Source organism: Candoia aspera, chromosome 9 (assembly GCF_035149785.1).
Source record: "Candoia aspera isolate rCanAsp1 chromosome 9, rCanAsp1.hap2, whole genome shotgun sequence".
NCBI classification, from domain to species: domain Eukaryota; kingdom Metazoa; phylum Chordata; class Lepidosauria; order Squamata; family Boidae; genus Candoia; species Candoia aspera.
This window is the reverse complement of record NC_086161.1, coordinates 10901082-10916009: the sequence shown is the minus strand read 5'-3', so window position 1 is coordinate 10916009 and position 14928 is coordinate 10901082. Positions and strand designations below refer to the sequence as shown.

The 14928-nt window shown below is 37.8% G+C and overlaps 1 protein-coding gene across 1 annotated transcript in view; it reads right to left on the bottom strand.

The window, feature by feature from the left end:
- CDON (cell adhesion associated, oncogene regulated) overlaps nucleotides 1-14433 on the bottom strand; it is a 43088-nt gene extending 28655 nt beyond the window's left edge. The window contains exon 1 of the mRNA XM_063311442.1: nucleotides 14270-14433. The gene's annotated coding sequence lies outside the window, so the exon portion shown is untranslated. The remainder of the gene's footprint in view (nucleotides 1-14269) is intronic.
- Between the last annotated feature and the right edge of the window lie 495 nt (nucleotides 14434-14928).

Genomic DNA, 14928 nt, shown 5'->3' with positions numbered 1-14928 from the left:
AAAAAATTGGCAATCTTTATAGTAGCTGTCCAAATTAGGTTTTGCAGAAAGAAGATTGCAATTTTCAATGTACAATGGGCAATGTAACAATATATGGAGTATACTGATTCAGCTTTGTATCTGAACAGACACATACAATTGCTGTATGGAAGACTAGCATATTTCCCAATAGCCTCCATAATAAGTAGTGCATCAATTCAAGCTGAGGTTAAAAAGTCTCCTATGTGAAATATGGAGAATGCTATAGGAGGAGCTAGGAACTGTCCATGGAGAACCAGCAATTGTGCCATAATATAATATAATAATATTATAATAGGGATGGATGGTTTTGGCCCTGCCATTTTGTAGATCTAAATCCCAAATCCTCTGTTTAAGTTTAATTAAGGCTTTATATGGACCAAGAAATGCTATTGTTATGAGGCCATAATATGCCAAATCAATCAATTTGCATCCTAGGGATGAGGAAAACATATCCAGTAGGGTGAAGTGAACCAAAGACTTAACCCAAAGGATTTGTTTCAGCCAAAATTTGAGATGGCAAGTTTCATGTTGGCCCCATGAAAAATGCAGCCCAGTTTTAGCAGAACAAAGGCAAATGAAGTTGAGTGAGGGACACAAAGCATGTCTTAGACTGAACAGCTTCTAAAGTAGGGCAATCCATATAAACACAAGGTTGTGCACCGAATGGCAACAAGCTCAGAACTTTTGCTTTACACAGTTTTATTGCTACAGGAGAGTAATTATTGCCTTGATGACTAGCATATTTTAAGACTGCCTTAGAAACTTTTTGAGCTCTAATAGAAAGTTCATTCAGTTGGTTATTCCAGCAGCCTGCTCGTTTGCTGGAATATATTCTGAATTGATTTAGTCAGACAGTTTGTTATATTGGTGATTGACAAGCTTATTTATTATGTTTAAGAGGCTGATGGGCCAATAGATAATTAGAAAGCAAATTTGTAAGGAGGCTCTCTATAATAGCTAAACCCCAGGCCTTTGCTATTTGCCAATATGATCAATATAAGTGAACAGGGAAGCTAACACAGAGTTAGAATTATCTATAGTAAGGATTTAGTAAAAATCCATACCCAAAGAAAATGCATTTTTCAAAACATCCAGCTGAACTCTACAAAGGTTAGCAATAGCACTAGTCTATTTAAAAAAAAAGACCTTAAAGAGCTTGAGAGCCAATTGTGAACTGATTTTTTAAATGGCATGCAGGAAAAAAAGGAAGTCCTCACAAATTAAATTTACCAAAAACTAAATCTAAGCTACCATCTTTTGCAAAACAGTCTACCTGCTATGTAGATGAATTCTACATCTTTTCTTCTACATATGCTTTTTACCCACAAAGTTCTATTCAGCTACATTAATATTAATGTTTTCTTCTTTTACTGAAACTGTAGATTTATTTAAAAGTTACTGTCCTGGAAGTATATATACAAATTGAAATCTACAGTATAAGGTTAATATATATGATTCAATAATACAGAGAAATTGAGGGAATAAGACATCTAATTGGCTGAAAAATCTGTAATTTCAAATGCCTGACCCAAACAAAAGTTTCAGCCTGTCAAGATATCATATGCTGGATATCATATGCTGGTGCCAAATATGTCTCCCTTGAGAGTCCATCCAAAAGTCAAAAGCAGTATCATGTCAGAAAGGAAAAAAGAAAAAGATGATTTGAAGAGATTCTGCTCTTATAAAAAAATAACATCTTCACAAGTAGTTGATTCTAGATTTATGATAACTGTTCTCTGTGTCCCTCAATTTATCCATAATGCTTTACTGAGACTTGAACTAGGTTCTCCTTTTACAGTGGCTCATATATTAATTTGCCACCTGAAATACTGGTTGAAATCAAATTTTCAAACATGTTTTGGGGACTGTAGCAATAACATCCAATGATAGTTGCTGTCCTGTTGTTGCTGTTTAGTTTTTCAGCCTCCTTGATAAACAGCTTCACAAAAAAGTCCTAACTTTCACAATGTTTAATTCTTAACTCAGCCTGAATCAATATTAAATGGCTCTGATATATAATGTTTCTTAAATTGCTATAAACAAACATCAAAATCTATCCTGCACTACTAAGGGCCAAGTTAGGCCATGGTCCCATTACTTCAGGGGAAGGGCTCCGTGGCTTTCTGCAATATCTGGAAGACCACAGGATTTCCAAACCTGAATTATATATAATTCATATACAACCATGCATTATTTTAATCTTGGTAAGTGAATCTGGATTGTAAGCTCCACGCCAAGGCACCTTTAAAGTAAAAAGTAGCAAAACTACAGTATTTTAACAGAAATCAGACATCCCCCCACACCCAGCTCTTTCATGACCAACAGAATATCTGCGGAAATCTGCAAAATAAATGGATCAGCTGGCATGCAAAGATCACTAGGGGTTTCCTTTGGAGGGGGCAAACAGCAATTAGAAGTAGGCTACTAACAACTGATATGCTGCCCATTAGTTTTAACTGCTAACTGCAGGGCTGATGTTGTTGTTTAGAGAACTGTAAAATCTCTTGACAAGTTATACATAATAGACATTAGTATTCTCTCACACTAGATAATTTTCCATTAAACAAGTCTGTCCTTAATTAAGAAGCATTAATGAAAAGAAAACTAAAAAATAAGAGAAATATATGTTTGGGCAGATTTTAGAAGGTTAATAATCACAACTAACTACACCAAAGAAACATAGCACCTCTGGGGTTTATTTACTAGGCACTCCCACCTTTTCACAGGCTCAATCAAGTCAGCCAAGCATGCAAACTGATCCTGTCGCCAGTAAAAGCATTTCCTTTCACTGTGGTCAGCCAAAAACAGAGGAAGAAAATGGAAATGACTTGAAGTTATGGCACCAAACAGACCAGACAAGCAAGGAAATAATCAACTCCACATGAGCCACTTCTAGCCCATCACAATGAAAAGGGACCATGACCAGCCCCAGGAAAGGTCATCAAGTCCAGGGGGGGTCATACACAGAAAGAGGCAATAGCAAGAAGCTGCCAGCTGCAATAAGCATCAGTGTGTTCCGAATTACACTGAGAGAAGGACTGAGTTCAAAGTAAGTTTTAATTTAATCACAAACTAATGCAAATAATTATTTTAAGAACTCTACCAGTCTATTCAAAATAGGAACTATGTCTTCTGTATTTTAGTGGATTAAAATATAAGTTCTGATGTGAAACTTGTAAAAGTGATTTAAAGCAATAGTGAGGGAAAGAAGACATGGAGAAAGTATTGGTTTCAAAGGTTCAGTCCTTCAACTGTATTCTTAGCAGTTCTATGAACAGCAAAAGTCAAGTCAATAGTACTTCTTCCAAACAAAAAACATTTACACATCACAGTAAACCACAAAATAAATAATTCTTGTATACTTGTAAAAAGGCTTTCTTCTAGTCTATGCTGCTTGGCTCCTACTACTATTCACTGTGGCTAAGAAATCTAGATAGCTGCATGGGTTATTCGACCTACAATGTAAATACCTTACTAGTGGTATAAAGATATCATAAAAACAATTATTTCTAATGTCTTGGCTGCTACAATCAGCTACTATGCTCACTTCATTGTGATGGTGGCTGAATGTTACTTTAAAACTAAATCTGTAATCTTAACTTTTCTTATCAATCTCTTTTGGTATTACTGTATTTGTCATAAACAAATCTGAGGCCTCTTAAGGAGGATACGTGATTATCAAGAAAAAAAAGTGCTGCAATTTATACTGGTTCATGAATTGTACATAGTTTGTTTGAACTAAGCACTGGTTTTTGACATTTTGGATCAGAGATGTGTTCTATAAAAGTTGTTTAGACTGTTCTAATCATGACATTTTCTTGAGAGAACAGATTTAAAGCTAAGGTAGCATGTTATATGGACTGGATCTTATTGATCAACTATCACTATTTCTTTGTAAAACAAATACAAGTACCAGTTTCCTACAGAGACCCTTAAATTCTACATTTACGAACTATGCAATGATTAAAGCAGGAAATGCAAAAGTGGGTAACCTGCAGCCCAAAACTCCTTTTAACAGCTCCCAGATCTAGAGCTTGCCAACATCTCCCTTGGTGTCCACAGGTTCCCCCCTCTACTTTTTACATTAAAACAAACAAAACTTTTTTTCAAAAATGGGAAGCTGGCTTCATACACTCTAAAGTTATTTTTATTTCCAAGAATGCTTCAGGGCCTCAATTAAGCCACAAATCTTTAAAAAAAAAAAATACAAACAACAGATGACTGCAGACCAGTCCTTTGTTTGGAAGTATGCCCCTCCTCCCACTCCCCACAAAAAGACAAGAATATGTAGTGCAGTGGGACCTTCAGAAGAGGGGTGGCAGTTCAGGTTTAAAAATTAGTTGCATCTTCCATGTAGCTATTGGTAGATGGGCTAATTCCCTAGCAGCCATTTTCCAAGAGTGCCTACAACATGTTCCTAAATGCCAAATGTGTTCAATAGTTCAAAAGGCTGGTGACTTCTCTACCTCAGAGCCTCCTCAGTGGCATGGTTTCCTGCCATTCTGAAGTGGGAAACATAAGTCATTGCAACATTACAAACGCATAAAAGGATTTTTTCTATTTCAGATGTGTCCATAATTTCAGAATGATCTGCATTTGAAAGGTATCACCATTATATATCCTGATTCATTTTGAAGCTATTCATTCTGCAGACCCGTTTATATCAGAGATACTAGAGATTTTCTGAATGTCACCCCCACCTCCATCCCACCCTTTTAACTCAAATGCATATACAGTATGCCTGCAACTGTGTGACTACTGTGCAAACACAGAAAAAAAAGCAGCTTCTTTAAGGAACGCTTGGCAGATACAGAGAGTCCACCCACACCAGGTATGAAGCACTTTTCCTGCTTCAGAACTGCATTAATACATACATACATATTTACAATATGAAAGGATAACTATTTGAATTACAGACCTTCAATTTTAGAAAAAGAACAAGACAGTATGTTTTAGAAAGGAATATCGAATCCAACTGGTTAAATGGCACTGAATGGGTGACAGTACCTACTATGGCAGCTCTACAAGCTGGATCCCATGGGTAGAAATCCACAAGTTAGAGCACAAGGACTGATTAGAGCTATGAAAGGAAAACCCTCCAAGGAACCAGTTAGGAGCATTTGGTATGGACTGCTTGGAGAAGACTGAGACAGACATTATATCTTCATATCAAAAGAACTATAATGTAGAAAAGGGGGTACAATTGTTTAGAGTTCTACCAGAAGATAGGACAAGAAACAATGGGTTTAAATTACAAGAAAATAGACTTTGGCTGTTCATCAGGAAAAATCTCCTTATGATAAGAGCTGCTCAGTAATGGAACAGGAGGTGTTTAAACAAAAGCTGGATGGTCATTCATTGAGGATGATATAATAGTGGATTCTTGATGTGAGCAGGAGAGTAGTCTAGTTGATTTCCAAGGTCCCTCCCAACCTTTATATTGCATGGTCCTGTTAATATAATTTTCACTGGTTCTAAGAAGAATGTATATACTTTAGGTAGCATGCAAGAAACTGGAACACATATTTTTAGATCCATTCTAGCCCCACAGATATTTATTTGTGGCAAGAAAAGAAGCACACAGAATAAAAAGAACATAGTAATTATATTTCATAATTATATTAAAATAAGACACAATACTTAATTTAGGAGCTATATATATTCAATTATTTTTACTTATATGAATGACAACTAAAGTTTAGCCATCCTTTTCTCCCTAAAAAAATACTTTAGACCTCACTGTTTACACCTATAGTTCTACATGAAAGGTGAAATTCAGATAATGATCAAAGAGATTGTAAAGCTATCATTCTTTCACTAGCTTCATGATTCTTTGTATGCTAGTCTATGTTAAATCCATTCTATTAACTCACATAACTCTGCTTGTAGCAGGAACCACAAATAGGGTATACCAAGTCAGAAGGGTCCATGAAAATGCAGGCAGTTCGTGACTGTGAAGAACTCTAAATTCATGACTTCCTACTTCCATTTGCATGTTACTCTAATTACTCTGTAATTAGAGTAACATGCCTCTCAAAAAGCAGGAAGATACTCAATGTATGCAATAAAACCAGGATGAAAATCCAATATGAACTCTACTCCCTTTAATATTATTTTAAAATAAGCACCATTAATTATCTAGTTATTTTTGGATCATTCACATACTTGCTGACAAAATAACACACTATTCTTTCCTACCAAAATATTGTAATGTTTAGCTATTTCCATCCATCCATCAGGCATTTTTATAACTGTATCTTGAGTTTTTCTCTAAAAGACTAACTTGCAACTATATTTTCACTGACACTGTCAAGGAACCATGGCAACTCTAAAACCAGGCAGCTTATCAATTTCTGTTGTAACTTGAGACATCTATGCTATTTGTGATCCCTAAAGGAATATATAAATAGACACCTGCCACAAGAATTTATCGTTACCCACTCATCTACTAATAACTTACATCACCAGTAATTAGAAACCAATGAATCTACGGCCATAGGGAAAATGCAGGCACTATGAATAAGGTAACTCAAACTTAAACTCCACATATGTCAAAGTGATACAGATGATTTAAATTTGACTGAAGCATAACACATACATAATTGCTAGGTTTTAGTTTATATTTTGTTTGTAACTCACTCAAGTTCCCATCAAATTGTTTTCTTTTTTGGCACATACTTACTCAAAAGGAGATAACTCTGAAATTAAGATGCCACCCTTTTTGCCCACCAAAAAACTAAACAGAAAAATCTCATTACACTATTCTCAGTAAACTGAAGGCAACCTTCCAATTGTAGAGATAAATTATTTGGTGGAAAATCTAGTTTTCCTTTCAAATATATAGTAAGTACAAGACTATTTATTTAATTGTAATTTAATCTGCTGGCATTGTTTCTAGTCTGAAGATGAAACTATCAAAACCAATAGAGCATACCAGGTAAAACAGTTTCATAGGGAAATCAGACTTTAACAATAAAGTAATAATAATTTATTGAATTTGTATGGTACCCGACTCTCAATTACTTTGGCCAGCTCACCATCAAACTAAGAAATTGCAATAAAATCAGAGATTAATAAGTCTAATTGAAAAGGGTTCTTTGTACTAAGGGCAACAACTATTTTATGACTATATGGTGTAATGCTAAAAATCCCCTAATGATAGGTAAGTCCTGTTCCACCAGCAAATACATTAAACGATTGAAAGGATATTCTTAAAACATTATTCCCCAATATTTCCCTAAAATGAACTTCTCCAATATGCTACCCTTTGTTTTTCAAGCCACAAAGCATGACCATTCAAAATACATGACTGTATTTTTATTTAAAAACAACATGACCCAGCGTATTTGTGGCTTTGAAAACATTTCAGGGCTGCATGATATGCAGCCTTAATTTATTAATTCACTGCAATGGTTTCTGACATACCCTCACAATTCAAGTTTTCAGTCAGAAGTGGCAATACTAGAGATTTTTCATAACTGGATTCCAACTGTTAGGGTTCTGCTACATTTTGAAAAAGGGCTTCCCTTACAAGAGATGTATCCCTACAAAAAGCTGCCTCATGAATCAACCCATCTCCCCTCTACTTCCAGAAAATGAAGTTCCAGCTTTGTTTTGTATCACAGCAATGGCCTCTTCCAGCACTTCCATTAGCCAAAGAGCCTTTTGTGCCTCCATGATGCACAGTGCCTCACTGAAGCATACCAATATTTTTCTCTTTCTAAAAAATACAGTGCATTAAATTAGTGCACTCTGAGACACTAGAGGCAAGCACACAATGCTTTGTCTGGTACTTTCCCTTCATGTCTGTCACACTGTTTCTCATTCACAACTAGTTAGTTTATACCACTCTGACATGCTGGTTGTGTTCTCTTTCATACCAGTCTTCCACCATATTAAATTCCTATTTATGAAGCAAATGAGTAATAAAAGAAAAAAGGAAAGTGACCACATAATACATAACCAAATATTAATCTTAGTGATAGTTCCTATTAATTGTCAGTATATACAACATACAGTAGTAGGTAAGAGATAATGAGGTATAGAAATATACATAAGTTTCCAAATAAATATCCATCTTCTATATCAGTGTTTCTCAACCTTGGCAACTTTAAGATGTGTGGACTTCAGCTCCTAGAATTCCCCAGCCAGATGTGTGGACTTCAACTCCCAGAATCCCCTGGTTGGCTTAAAGTTGCCAAGGTTGAGAAACACTTCTCAATATTAACAATGGGCTGCATATTCGAAAGGGAAGTGAGTGTCTTGTTACTTTGCTTTTGAAAAAGCCTTGGTTTATCAAAACTAATTCCAAATGTAACACCAGTTTCATTTCATGACTTATAAGCATTATTCAAGTATTTGATTCAGTACTCATAAACCCTTGATGAGAATATCTCCTTGAAAAGCAAACGCTTGGGATACTGGGCTATTTTGCAATCATTTATAGCAGAAACTAAACAATCCTACAGGATGGAATAAATTGCTCAGGTTTAATGGGCAAATGCAGATTACCACCAAGTGGTGTACACTTGCAAGAATGAACTGTAATTATTTCTTCTGAAACTTCACAAACATTGGAATCACAAGAACAGAAAACTTTTTCACTATGTTTAAGTATTCTGTCCACCACAAAATGACCAATGCTTTCAATGCACTATGATATTTACCTTGTGAACTTAAAAGAGAATCAGCTGGAGAATCAGAAAGAGGAAGATGGCAATAGAAGTACTGAATAAATCTCAAACAAAATTTGGATAATTTACACACAAAATTAAAAGAACAGACTTGATTGTTTGATGCTAGAAACTGGGCAAAGTTTGAAATCCAAACTTGCATTGGGAATAACAGAGAAAGAACTCTTGCTGATTAACAGAATTTTGTCATGTGCAATGCTTGTTCATATAAACTGCAGACAAAAATTAGTGTAATTGTTTTAAAGCTTTAGGTAACAAAATTGTATATGGCATGCTATGAAAACATACAGGGTATTTGCAAACTGTTCTGGAGCTGACCAGAAGAGGGAGCACAGAATAGTTTTGTAGAACTGAACAGAATTGTAAACATTTACAAATTGGTATGAGAACAAAATAAATTGGTCTACCAGAATTAAATTTAAACAGATGAACATTTTCAGGTAAGCAGAAAATGATCTGCAAGGTTTTCAGAATAAATATCTTATTAGAAATATAAATTCATTCAACTGCTGCAAAAAGGAGGAAAACTATACAGCAATCTTGCAAACTGACTACAACAACTATTTTTCAAATGATGTTGAAAACTACAGCAGGTGTTTAGTGGTGTAAAAATAAAAATACAAGATTAGGTCTAGTGCCATTCAATACACTTAAACATATCCTAATGACTTATGCTTTTATTATGCTGATAATTAACCACTTTTCAAATTTTACATTGCACTTTGTGTGTAGAGGGCATTCAATTATATGATTGTGTTAGCATTTCAAAAGATAAACTGGAAATAGTTTTAGATAAATTTGTAACTCCAGTTCACAACTTTGCATATTTAACCTATCTACCAATACTGAATGTTGCAAAGCCACTGAAACAATGAATTCCCTCTAATGTTATTGTTTTATATGAGCTCCAATGTGTCAACTGCAGGTTTTGTTTATATAAGCTCAAAAGCAACATGCCCTACAAGCAGGCTATTAAAGAATAAGCTTCCTAAATCTTTGAGTCAAAAGAAATGTCAAAATATTGGGGCAGGTAAAGAAGCCGGGATTGTGAGTGACTGTGTCAAAGAGAGTGGGTGTACACACTAGAAACGATTTTGATCATTAAAATATTCACAAAACAGAGGGCTAATATTTGATATATTTTTTGCAATTATGAATGGATAAGGTGTATTGCTAACAGCCCCCTGGCTCTATATCATTAATAAAAATGAAGCATAAATGGGTCAAATGTTTAAACAGGAAGCCTATCTAAAGTGGCTTAACTAAACCAAATACTTACACATAAAACAGACTTTCAGTACAAATCACTAATTTGTTCTGAATCACCCATTTGTACAGAATTATTACCTGGTAATAAGCACCACTGATCTCAATAGAAATAAGTATGTTTTTCCTGAGAGAACTTGTTTTTACATATAGGATTCAATTATCTACTACACATATTTTATCACATTCTAGAAATAAGATAACAAACAATACTTGAAACTGATTAAATACCAGAAAACCCTGTATTATCCTGAAAGAGAAATCAATTAGTTACCAAGAATTCAGCACAAAAAGACTTTAAAGAAATCCATGTAATGAAAATAGTGCTCTGCAAGGCCTTCACAAATTTATATCTTAACTATTAGATTACTATTTTAAGAGTAGGAAAGTTATATTTTTAAAACACATTTTAATCACCTTCATCATATTTATATACATAGGCAACAAAAAGCATATGCCACTGCTTATCACATCTCTTTAAAACAAAATAACTCACCCACTTCACAAATACAACTGCTTGTATTGATACACCTTCCCCACTAGTCTGCCTCTTCAGACTGAGAAACAAGGAATCAGATGATTTCAAAAGTAAGTGTGGATGAGCTAATTTTAGTGCCCCAAGTACAGCACAGATTGACTTTAAACGTTAGTGTCTGACTTAGTATTCTTTGGGGTTGGGCTGTTAAGTCATGCCTTGATTTTAGATCTGCCAACACTTGGATTCTTCTAGTTCAGTTCAGCCTCCCCCACTTATCATCAAGAGTGATAGACTTCTTGTTCTACTTCCCTCACCAACTCCCCCTGCTCCCTTACAAAAAAAAAAAAGGCACTGCAGGGCAGAAATTCTTCAGGTGCTTGCTAATGGAATTCCCAGGGTCTATGAGCCGCTTCGGGGATCAAGAGATCTCATAGCTCCCGCTGGGGTAAGAAGCAGCGAGTCTGTTCCATTTAATCAAATACAGAATGAATTTTCAACCCTATTCACTAGGTTGTCTCCAGGGCTCCAAAAAAACACCAGGGAGCTAGAATCACACTAATGTGGCTCTTTCAGACAAATATAATTAGTTTGATTTTAAAAGAGCCACATTAATATCACCTCAGTCCTATTATCAGATTGTGAATGATAGTGATACTGTATGCTTTAAGCTTGAAAAACTGAAGGATAACTGAACAAGAATCATGCAAAATGCTATAAATTCTGTATAGAATGTTTCCTATTATACCATACTGCTTGGTTTCATTTTAACAGCAAGATAGTTAGTCATGGTTAGCCCTTTGTGCATTAACACAAACCAGCAGTGATTGTTTTTTCTTCCAGTTTAATTCTCTTTTAAAATAAAATCCCCTAATAATAGAGCTCATATGAAATGCTGCATATTTATACCTTGAACTTTTAAATTCCCAAGACGTAATCAATAAATGGAATATTTCCCAATATTTTTATATTTTAAAAAACTGGCTTAAAACACACTCAAATTACTCCTAAAGAATGTTCAGTTATTGAAGTACAATTTTCATTTATACACAATCATAAACTAAGGTACAGCACCTAGCATATGCATATTAAAACTAAGAGAAATAAATTCTCTTAGATGCAAAAATAGCTCTGTATGAATTTTATACGCCATGGAAAAATGTATGATTATAAGCTTCCCACCAGGAATTCAGTACTGAGTTCCCTTAACTTTTACAAAAGTAGTACAGCTGTTTTATTCCACTGTATACAAGACTTAGTCAGTACTGTAGTACTAAACTCGTCAAAGGATGCTGTCTAAACAAAATTAACTTAATTCATTTCAAAGTCAAACCACCTGCAACCATGGCCAGTGTGAGAAAAAAACTACAAACTAGAACAACAAGATCCAATTCTTCATTGCTTTGGGGGAAGAGGAATTTTTGACTCTGTACAAGTGCATTTGGATTACTATTTTAAAAAATCAGCCAAAAATAAAATTTAACTCACAGCTAAAATATTTGTTAAAAGCTATAGAAGTGTCAAGAAAAGAGTAAGGCTGTAATCAGATTTCATTCCTATTAATGAGAACTGACCTCCCTCCCCAATGTCTCAATCTTCTGTATTTTTGATTAATTAATATGCTGAAAGCACTTAACTCAAGGAATGTTCTTATGTAAACCCACAAATCAAAATGAATTATATTGATGATTTACTGGGTACAAAGACACTAAAATTTCCTTTTTAGATTTGTTTTTCTTTGCGCACAACTTTTTTGGACACTATGCAATTTTAACATGTGTATAACAGATAGCAGCAATGCAATCTGCTCCTACTAAGAATGCTCTCTAGTTGAGCAGCACATAAAAACAGTTAAGTTAAAGCTTCCAGAAAAAATGTGATGTTTCATCTTAGCCCAAATAAAAACCTCCCAACATGTTGCTGCTATAAATACTCCTTAAGAAAAACAAGATGCAGCTTACAATTTCACATTCAGAAAGAACTCTGCCAAAAGTTGATAGTTTGAAGTTGACAACTGAACCTCTCAATCATGTTTCCCATTGAAGTGCCAGACACTGCCTTTGGCTCTATCAAAAGCAAGTTTCTGATCAAGTCAGTATCAGAAGGACTGCAGGCATGGTGGCTACATAGGATCCAATTATCTGCTTCTTTAGTATCCTCCACAGTAAACAGAAACAAATTCCAGCTCACACAGGGTTATTCTATCTCTCACAAGCTTCTGGAGTAACATTGTTAATGCTAAAGTAATCTCTAGGTTTAAGAAATAACTTCAAGCATTTTCCATATGATGCATGAAGAACTAAGAATGATTGTTAAGATAAAGTAGGAAAAACGTATTTTGACATCAAAAGTACCATGACAGACTATTCACAGGGACACAAAACACAAAAACCAATGGCTTGCATAGGTCAACTTATTGTGGGAAATAAATACAAGAGGATATACATACAGAGTAATTAACTCATTTCAGATTCTGTCAAGAACACAAAAGCTACACATGGGTTAAGAAACAGTAAAGCAGGGTCAACTCCCTTCCATACATTCTGCCTGATTATGTATAGGAAGGAGGAAGTAACAGCAACTCCTGACAAACTGCAGTGTTATTTTGCATGTGCACTTTGCACTGCAGAATTCCATGGAGAAGAGTATGTGCTGAAAAACAAACAGATAACTCTTCTTCTGCTACCCCAGAGAGTTAACCTTTGAGGGAGCAGATGTTTTGGCACCACAAAAACACCACTTAGCTCCTTCCTTTCAATGTCCTAGGACTTAAAGAATGAAAAGAAGGCACTTCCCACTCCATTTAGTTCTCCATGGGTACTTATATACACATCTGAATGGCCATTACCTATAGAGAATTATCACTGCTGGCACCTCTTGCATTTCATTTTCTTTTGATCTTCCCTATGATTAACCCCCAACCATGGCTGTATACCGACTGGTCTCTCAGGATAAAACTCCGTGCATTAAATGAAGGGCACTATAACCCAGAAAAATTTCACTACAATATACCTGTTCGTCTTTAAGATGTCCCAAGAGCTCCTGTTAATTTTGCTGCAGTACAAATCCAGCTCACTCTCTGGAAGCTGCGATGCTTAAGAAAGCCTATGGGGCTTTATAAACAGCCCCACAGACAAAAGCCCCCTTTTCCTTGATTCTCAATTATGATCCAAAAGAGAGATGAGCACAGGAATCTTGCCAGCAAGAGCAAGGGAAGTTTCTGATACCCCAAAGATGGAGAGTTAAAGGCTGTGGCGGTAATAGACCTATCTTCAAGGTGCCTTGGTGCTCTTTAATCTTCCTACCACCCTCCCCAAAAAACCCAGACTAATGTCACCAGCCTTTCTGGAAACGGTGATGAAAGACAGCATGCCAGCCTGTGAAAGCTGATGCTGATTGCCAGCCTGCAAGTCCGTTAAGGTCTGGGTTTGCACGTGCACGCCGTGCGCTGAGTCCACCGAGCCACCTCGAGCAAGTCCTTTAAGGTCGGGGTTTGCACGCGCGCGCGCGCCCCCTCCTCACCCCGCCCCCCCAGGCAGAGGCAGGTAACCCCACCAGGGCGAAGCCACCAGCCATCGCACGAGCCGTCTGGCCGAAGAATCAAAACAAAGTCTCACAACCAACGGGGTCCCCGACAGCATCCCCTCCCCCGCTCCCAACGCTTCGACCTCCCGACCTGACCTACACCCGGGTTCCGACAAGCACTTGCACGCGTTCGCGCGAGCCCAGCGCGGCCCCCCCTCCCTCCGCCCCTTCCCCTCCGGCCATCCCCGCCATCCCCGCCGCCTGCCAAGCCAGCAGGGTCCCCCCTCACCTCTCAGCCGCAGCGGCGCTGCCCGCGCCCAGAGAGCCCCCGCTCCCCCTCGACAGCCGCTCCCCAGGACATTCCAGAGAGAACCGGCGAGGCGGACGGGACCCTCCATCCAACACTGACCGGCCGACCCAGCAGCCCGGTCCCCGTCCCGTTGCCGCCGCCGCCGCCGCTCCCGGCGAAGCTCCCTCACGCGCTGACGGCGGACGGGCTGAGGCGCCACCAGAGAGAACGCGCGAGCCACCGAGCCTGCGCGCCCGGCTCGGCCAGAGGCGCCTGCAGCAGAGGAAGCCCCGCCCATCGCTCGCGTGCACGGCCACGCTCCCGCGCGCGCCCCAACCACCTCCTCTCCCCTTTCTCCTCCCTCCTTCCTCCGGCCCCCTTCAAACCGGCCTGCGCCTTGGCCCCGCCCCCAACTGCGCTCAGCCAACCGGCGCTTTCCCTTCCAACCCTCTCCCTCCTGCCTTGCTCACCCCCCCCCGCTTTCTCCTCTAGTTTGGTTTGGATGGGAATATACCAAATAGAGCGGAAGCGGGAGGGGGGTTTGCAGGGGTTGGGCGAAGCGGAGCTCGTTTTCAGTCTCAAACCCGGTCTAGTTTCGGCCCGCTGGGACAACACAAGCTTTTGGAACAAGGAAATACCTGCTTGCTAAGGAGGGGATG